Source organism: Lagenorhynchus albirostris, chromosome 18 (genome assembly GCF_949774975.1).
Source record: "Lagenorhynchus albirostris chromosome 18, mLagAlb1.1, whole genome shotgun sequence".
NCBI lineage: Eukaryota > Metazoa > Chordata > Mammalia > Artiodactyla > Delphinidae > Lagenorhynchus > Lagenorhynchus albirostris.
The window spans coordinates 53,244,273-53,252,653 of record NC_083112.1 but is presented as its reverse complement, the minus strand read 5'-3'; the positions used below and the strand labels follow the sequence as shown (position 1 = coordinate 53,252,653).

General features: G+C 40.3%; 1 pseudogene; it reads right to left on the bottom strand.

Moving 5' to 3' along the window:
- Positions 1-6,253: 6,253 nt before the first annotated feature.
- Positions 6,254-6,929, bottom strand: LOC132508894 (SIN3-HDAC complex-associated factor-like; annotated as a pseudogene).
- Positions 6,930-8,381: the final 1,452 nt, after the last annotated feature.

The following is an 8,381-nucleotide window of genomic DNA, read 5'->3' as shown; positions in this document are numbered from 1 at the left end:
GTGCAAAACCAGGTTGACCGGTATTTATTGACTGTTTGATGAAAGGAGAGTGGCTGAAAATACTTGCAGTCATTAGAAAAGATGCCTGAAGGAAAAAGAGATTGTTCAACCCATGTTTAGTGTCTGGTACTAGGGATATGGTAGTACCGTACTACACTATGGTAGTACCAGACACACAAAAATATGGCAAGATGGGCTCTTCCCCTCAAGGGCTCACATGGTAATTTAAGTGACAGACATTGAATAATTAGCTGTGCATTTAATTATACAATTAATATTGTGATAAGTACCACAAAGAGAATTATGGTATTAATATATGAGAATAGAAGAAGACTTAGTCTAGTCTCAAGAAAGTGTTCTATATGGGAGCGACATTTAAGTTGAGTTATGAAAGATGAAAGGTAAAGAGGGAAGTGGCAAAGATGTGGGAGATGCTTTTAGGAAGAAGAGGCACTGCATATGCAAAGGTTTGTGAGGTAGGAAGGCACATGGCAGGAATGTGGAATTGAAAGCAGGCCTTTGGGGCAAGAATGAAAAGAACGAGGGATGGGAGAGTGGTACCAGATAAGGCCGAGAGCTAGGTGGGAACCAGTCCAAACAGGGCCTTGTGGGACAAGGTAAGGATTTGGAATGTTTATCTTTAGAAAAATGGGAAGCCTTTACAACCTACAGATCAGAGAAAACAATCGCAAACCATGTATTGATAAAGGGCTCATTTCCAAATATATAAGGAACTCCTACAACTCAGGAGTAAAAAAATGAATAACCTAATTAAAAAATAGACTTGAACAGATCTTTCCCCAACGAAGACAAACACATAGCCAACAGGTATATGAAAAGCCGCTCAATGTCACTGACCAACAGGGAAATGAAAATCAATACCACAGTGAGATATTATTTCACACGTGTTAGGGTGGCTATTATGAAAAAAAGAAAAAGACAAGTGCTGGTGAGCATGTGAAGAAACTGGACCACCTGTACTCTGCTGGTGGGACTGCAAAACAGAGCAGCCACTATGCAAAACAGAATTGAGGTTCCTCAAAAAATTAAAAATAGAATTACCATATGATCCAGCAATCCCACTTCTGGACATTAATCCAAAAGAAATGAAATTAAGATCTCCAGGAGATATCAGCACTCTCACATTCATTGCAGCACTATTCACAGTAGTCAAGATGTAGAAACAACCTAAATGTCCAACTACAGATGAATGGACAAAGAAAATGTGGTATGTACATACAGTGGAATACTATTCAGCCTTATAAAAGAAGGAAGTCTTGTAATATGTGGTAACTTGGACAAATCTTGATGACATTATGCTAAGTGATATAAGCCGGTCACAGGACAAACACTGTATGATTCCACTTATATGAGGAATCTAAGACAGTCAAACATACAGGAGTAGAGAGCAGAATGGTGGTTGCCAAGGGGTAGGGAGAGGAGAAAATGGGAAGTTGTCATTCAATAGGTATAAAGCTCAGTTATGCAAGATGAGTAAAGCTTAGAGATCTACTGTACAGCATTGTGCCTGTAACTAACAATACTGTGTTGTACACTTAAAAAGCTGGTAAGAGAGTAAATCTCGTGTTAAATGTTCTTACCACAGTAAAATTTAAAAGAAAAAAAAATAAAGAAAAATGGGAAGTCTTTAAAGGGTTTTAGTGAGAATGACATAATCAGATTTTTTTTTTTATCACACTGAATTCATGCTGGAGAATGAATTACTGAGGTGTGAGCACATGAAGGGAAGCCAGAAAGGATATTTTGAAAAAGAGACTTTCAGTTCCTTCCTGCTATGGAACAGGAATCCAGTGTCCCCATTCTGGTGACTTTTTTCAGGCTTGACTTCTTGAGTAGATTCTGAAATTTTTGTTCTCCTCTTTCACACCCATAAGACTTCATTTTCTTCTATTCTTTCCAAACCTCTGTATGGTAAAGAAAATATGATTACTTCTTGATATGATCTTGAGGGGAGATACACTAACCTTCCCAAGCAATGTAGCTGAATTCTAACAGTGCTGTTACTATCTTTCCTGCTCATCGCATATTTATTAAGCAAAGATAACCTATAAAGAAAAGTCAAGGATAGATAAATAGATGATAGATAGATTGATCATATCAATTAATATGCTTTTAGCTGCAAGAAACAGAAATCCTACATAATAGGAAGGCTTAGGGCAGGGTAGTTCTAGGTTGGTTCATTTGAAAACTCATCATTATTTTAGGGATCTAATTGTTTTTCTTTTTTTATTCTACTGTTCTCAAGCTCTCTTGATGGTGCAGAGCTAGATGTAGCACTATTACTAGCATACCCTATCATTCCAGATCCAGAAAAAGGGTTCATCTCTTCCAGATGTATCTTTTTTATTTATTTTTTTGCGGTACGCGGGCCTCTCACTGCTGTGGCCTCTCCCGTTGCGGAGCACAGGCTCCGGACGCGCAGGCTCAGCGGCCATGGCTCACGGGCCCAGCCACTCCGCAGCATGTGGGATCTTCCCGGACCAGGGCACGAACCCGCATCCCCTGCATCGGCAGGCGGACTCTCACCCACTGCACCACCAGGGAAGCCCTAGGTGTATCTTTCTGAGAGAAAAGAAATCTTCTTCAGAAGCCTCCTAGCTGACTTTATTCATGTCTTATACTAAGTCATTCACAGGGGAATGGGATTATTATGAATTTCAATTATTAACTAAATTATCTTAAACTTATTAAAATTCTCATCCTAGGACTGGAATTGAAGGCAGGTTTTCCTGAAGCAAGAGGCTTTCGTGGTCCCTTGATACAATTAGGATCTTTTATTAAGGGAAAAGGGAAAATGGTTGTTGGTGTCTAGAACATCAATAGTGACAGCCTCACACATAAAAATTAAACGTAAATCACAGAACAATTGAGCAAATGAAGGATCTCAAAGTGTTGTCTTCAGAACTGCAGCATTAGTAACACCCGTGAACTTGTTAGAAATGCAACTTCTCCAACCTATTCAGGGCCTGCTGAAGCAGAATGGATGGCCATGGGCCCAGCAGTCTGTGTTTTAAAAAGCTTACAAGGATGGGCTTTCCTGGTGGCGCAGTGGTTAAGAATCCGCCTGCCAATGCAGGGGACGTGGGTTCGAGCCCTGGTCCAGGAAGACCCCACATGCCGCGGAGCAACTAAGCCCGTGTACCACAACTACTGAGCCTGTGCTCGAGAATCTGTGAGCCACAACTACTGAGCCTGCATGCCACAACTACTGAAGCCCGCACGCCTAGAGCCCATGCTCTGCAGCAAGAGAAGCCACCGCAATGAGAAACCTGCACATCACAATGAAGAGTAGCCCCCTCTCGCTGCAACTAGAGAAAGCCCACGCACAGCATGGAAGACTCAACGCAGCCAAAAATAAATTAATTAAATAAATAAATTTTTAAAAAACTATAAAAAAAAGCTTACAAGGGATGCACAGAAAAGTTTGAGAAGCACTGCTATAGAATTAGAGAACATGTTAGAAGGTTGTGTCACCCACAGATTGGCACTTGCCATCTACCTCTACAAGGTTTAAATTATGAGCCACTGCAGCTGCTGACCTTCAACACCGCCTGAAAGGAGCTCAAGGGTGGAGATCAGACATGGGGCACTCTGTGTTCTGGAAAAAACTGGCAGAACAGGTCTTCAGATAGCTATTTTCAGGAGCCGATTTTATGAGCCCAATTCTTGCATCTCCTCATATCTAGAAAAGCACTAAAATCCTTCATGGTGACGACTGCTCCTTGTCACTAGCAGAAACCTTCTGCAAAAAATGTGTGTTTGATTGCATGTACTCCCCCTTCAGCATTACACATATACTAACCTTCCCCCCTACTTCTTTGGAGCAGTTTCTCAGAGCTATCTGAAATGCCATCTCTCAGGCTATAGTCCTCATTTTGTCCCAAATAAAACTTAACTCACAACCCTCATATTGTGCATTTTTTTTCAGTCGACAGTTGAATGACACCAAGCAAGGAGTTGAAAATATCAGGCAGGGGTGTGGGAGAGAGATCAGGCCTGGAAAATGTGACAGGCCAATGAAAACATAGGCCTTACTTCATACCTAGTAAAGGAGACATTTTGCAGGAAAGCCATTTACCATCCTCTAAATCATATTACCTTTCTTATCTACCGGTTGAACCCATCCTGACTGCTGGAATAAGACAAATGGGTAAAGCTAAGAAAATATCCTGCAAAAACTATACGAGGAAAGTATAATAAATAATTCATTGGGAACAGTGCCCAGGCATAAAAGAATTTGAGTAAGTTTAGAATTTGGGAAATTGATCGTGATTTCTGGAACATAAATATGGAAATGAAGACACAGAATGGTTGGAAGACATGCTATTTTACAGATCCAGAATAACAATGATAGGTTCTTCTTCTGGACATTTCCAGAATGATGATCAACGGAGAACACTTGATATGGCTGCAAACAGCCAGCAAAAAAATCTATATAGAGATTTGTATTCTAAATGGGAAATACTTTTGTGAAACTGAAATGTGGGGAAGGGATAAAAGTTTTGTTGTATATTCTTTACTTCTAGGAGTATATGTGGAAGCTACACATCTGCTCCGGACGTTGCTCAAAGGAACGTGGAAGCCTGGTTTGTAGCAGGTTGAAGTGTTTTAAACATGAAGTGTGGGAAATAATAGCACAGTTACTGTCACGAAGGCCATCCTAGGCCAGTCACGTGGAAAAGAAACCCAAGGGCTTCAGCTGCCTGGGCACATCCCAGCACCGTGGCCCACTGAATCTAACCACAAAAGGCCAGCTTCGGAAGACATGAAAGGGGAAAAGCAGGGTTCACAAGGGGATTGTTAATACTTCCGAGGGAAAAGGGAAAAACTAGCCAGGCTTCACGTAACAACAACAATCATTTCCCAAAAGTGCCTGGGCTAACTTCAACTCTATGTGAAGTGTACTGTACAAAATTAGTTTGCATATTATTTGATGTTCTCTCTGGCCTTCTTTTTTTTGTTTTTTTTTGGGGGGGCAGGTTCAAGTAAAAGGCTTTCAATGAAGGTTTTAGAATTGAAGAGCTCCACGTTTAGGATGTATCATCTAACACCTCAATGTTCAGAAAGCCTGACTAAAAGAAACCAAACCAAAAGCAACCCACTCAGCATTAACATACAACTCTTTTCTTTTAGCTGAATTTTACTTTAATATAGAATGAAAACAAAAACAAAAGCCCAAAACCCTAATAGGTTAACACAAGTCAAACAACCATTCTACACAAATAAAACCTTCACAAAGGTCAACCGAAGTAATCTAGAGCTAAAACTGAATTGTGCAGATTTCCAATGAAGTCACCAGTCATGTAACATAAATTATTTACACACTTGCAAGCCCTCTAAGAGATGTGCCTCAAGAAGCATTAACCTTCGTTTTTTTCATGAGCCATCCTGAAGACATTTTCTTTTTCAGATAATTTAACATTTTTAATACAGTGCGTCCTCTACCAAGTGCTAACGCTTTGGTACTATTCATACATGATTGCTTATCCTAAAGACTTGCCATTTCCCTGAGAGGAACTTTGATTTTGCTTTAGAAGTGTCATATAAATTAAAAACTTTATCAAATACCAATATCGAGGGAGGTGACACAGGATGCAACATATGCAGTCAAGTTAGCTCTGTAGATTTAGAAATTACTCCTTCAAGATAGTCACACTAGAGACCTTAGTCTGTCCTGCTTACTATTCAGTAGTACAGGTCTGAATCATCAGAACCTTGGCAACCCCTTAATATTTCACAGTTATTAACAACTATCTCTAGGGGCAAGTCTGTGTTTACTGAGTTATGACAAATTTATTATAAAGAAGGAAAACAAGTGTAGCCAGCCATCTTAAAAAATGCCCCAACCACTGCTTCTCAATATAGAAAGATTAAAACTACATACATTTATCATACAACAAATCCCATCTCTGTCCCCTGAAATTCCCCTAATTTCATTCATTAGAAGGGGATTTTTAAAAAAGACTTAAAGAGCATCTTACAGCAGCATTCAGCTTTCCCATGAAATACTCAGCACCTTAAATATTAAGTACACTTCGTTTTTTCTTTTAGTAAGCTAGATACTGGCTTCAGAGTTTGTGGAACTGGAGGGAAAACAACACACTCAAAACTACTCTAGGAATCTTCCTTTGGCAGAATAGTAGGTATCCAAGTTAAAAATAGGAGGGTCCTTTTGTTGCTTTGTTTTCCAAAATTTAAATCGTTTTTTGTTCCCCTTCTACATCAGCCTCAGTCACCACTCCTGAGTGGAGATGGGCAGAGGCTCTGGCCCCTTCTCCAGCGGCTTCCCAGCAGCTGCATTCTTACTGCTGCAGCAAGGCTTGAATAGATGTATGTCAACAAGGACTTCCCCAAGACGGCCTTTATAGATAGTGCCACAGCATATTTTCTGTCTTTTCTAGTATGTGAGATCTAAAAAGGAAAACACTGACGTTCTGTTAGAGCCAGAAGCCATCTCTGTATCTGACTGGTGACTGTAACGGGGAGATTCAGCTGGAGAGGCACCTGAGGTGGTACTGTGAGCACCAGAATTGTGACATTTAAATTCCTTCTGCAGTTTACTGATCTGGTTGCTTTTTATCTTGTTTCCAGATAGAGTTTTCACTTCCTTTGGTTTCAGTGTAGTCTTTAGACTGGGTCCTGCCCTTGCATCTACCACATGATTTCCGTTTTTTTGTTTTTTGTTTTGATCCTGCTGGCAATTTCTTCCATCTTTTCACAAGCAGGACACTGGCATTACAGATGTCTCCTGAACGAGTCTCATGTAACCCAAAACAGCTCTGTAAGTTCTTTTCATAGCGTTAACTGTCAGTGAATCGAGAACTGGAGGATTTAGCGAGGCAAATGTAGCAGCCCTCTATACTTCGGTACACCTTTGGCTTGCGAAAACCAAACATCTTTTCTTCTGGGCAATAGTCTTAGTATGCTTTGAAGGACACCAATAGTTCCTCCAATGAAATAACTTCCTCAATTCCACTTTCTAGATTCCTTCTGGGTAGTAAAGTGTTTCTTATATTCAAAAATACCTTTCAAAACTCAAAATGCCACTGGATGGACCCCTGGGCACGCGACGACCGAGACAGAGGCACCCAGGCAGCAAAGAGAACCGCTCCCCGGCGGCTCGGTGGGTAAACGCAGCATCTGGGGTCCGAGGGAAAGTTCCGGTGGAGAGCTGCCCGGCGGGGCGGGGCGGGGTGGACGGAGGGAAGCGCGTCCCTCGCCGCCGCCTCCCTCCCCTGCGCCCGGCCCTCTTCTTAGGCAGCGGTTCTCAGATTTGAGTGTGCATCACCGGGAGGGCCTAAACGAAAGCCCAGTTTCTGATTCAAGTAGGTCCACAGAGGTGCCTGAGAATTTCATTCTAAACAAGTCAGGCTATTGGTTCAGAACCACACATAGAAAACCACTGAAATACTATTTAAGATTCTTGAAGTTAAACTATTTTTTTGGTTTTTGTTTTGTATTTTCCACTTCTCCTTTGATATCCCATCACACACACACACACACACACACACACACACACACACACACACACACACACACACACACACACACACACACACACACACACACACACACACCATAAGACCTAGAAATTTTTCCATAGTATAGTCCAGGAATCTTGTGATAACTGATGGCTGAAGACAGCTAGTATAACACCAGCTCTGTTACCCTCATGCCGACCACCCAGTATACTTATAACATTAGAAGAGCAAAGAAGGAAGGCCTACAGGTGTGATGATTCTTTTTTGTTTACCAAACAAAGGAATGGGAGCGTCTTAAAGTTCAAGCTAGAACATAGGTATTCTACTAGGAAGCAAATAAGGAAAGAAAGACAAGCCATAACCAAAAATTAGTTTTTTGGTAGTTTTAGAGAATAGCATGCAACTCTAACAGAGAAATTGGATACATGATGTCCTGGAAATAAAACTGACTAATAATACCTAAGAATTGGAACAAGCTGTGAGACCTAACGTTTATCAATATTTAAAAAAGGATAATCAATTTTACCAAAGACAGCTGAAGCTGGACTCACTGAAAAAAGGGGGACTAGGATATGAGGTTATGGTCGTTTTCTAATGTTTTGATTCTATAGGTTTTCATTTGGAAGAAAAACATAGTTCATGAACTATGTGTGTGAAGATTAGTATTGCAGAGTAATTTTAAGTTTTAAAATGTATATACATTTTTTTAAATAAAATTTATTTTATTCCAAGTATAAAAGAATAAAAAGATGAATACAGCATTTTGGGAAATTTTTTGGAAAATTTAAAACTAAAATTTTGAAATGTTTACCCATATTCTCACCCTACAAATACAAGTTTTAATATCTGGCTGTATTTTAGTCTTTTTTCTAAGCATCA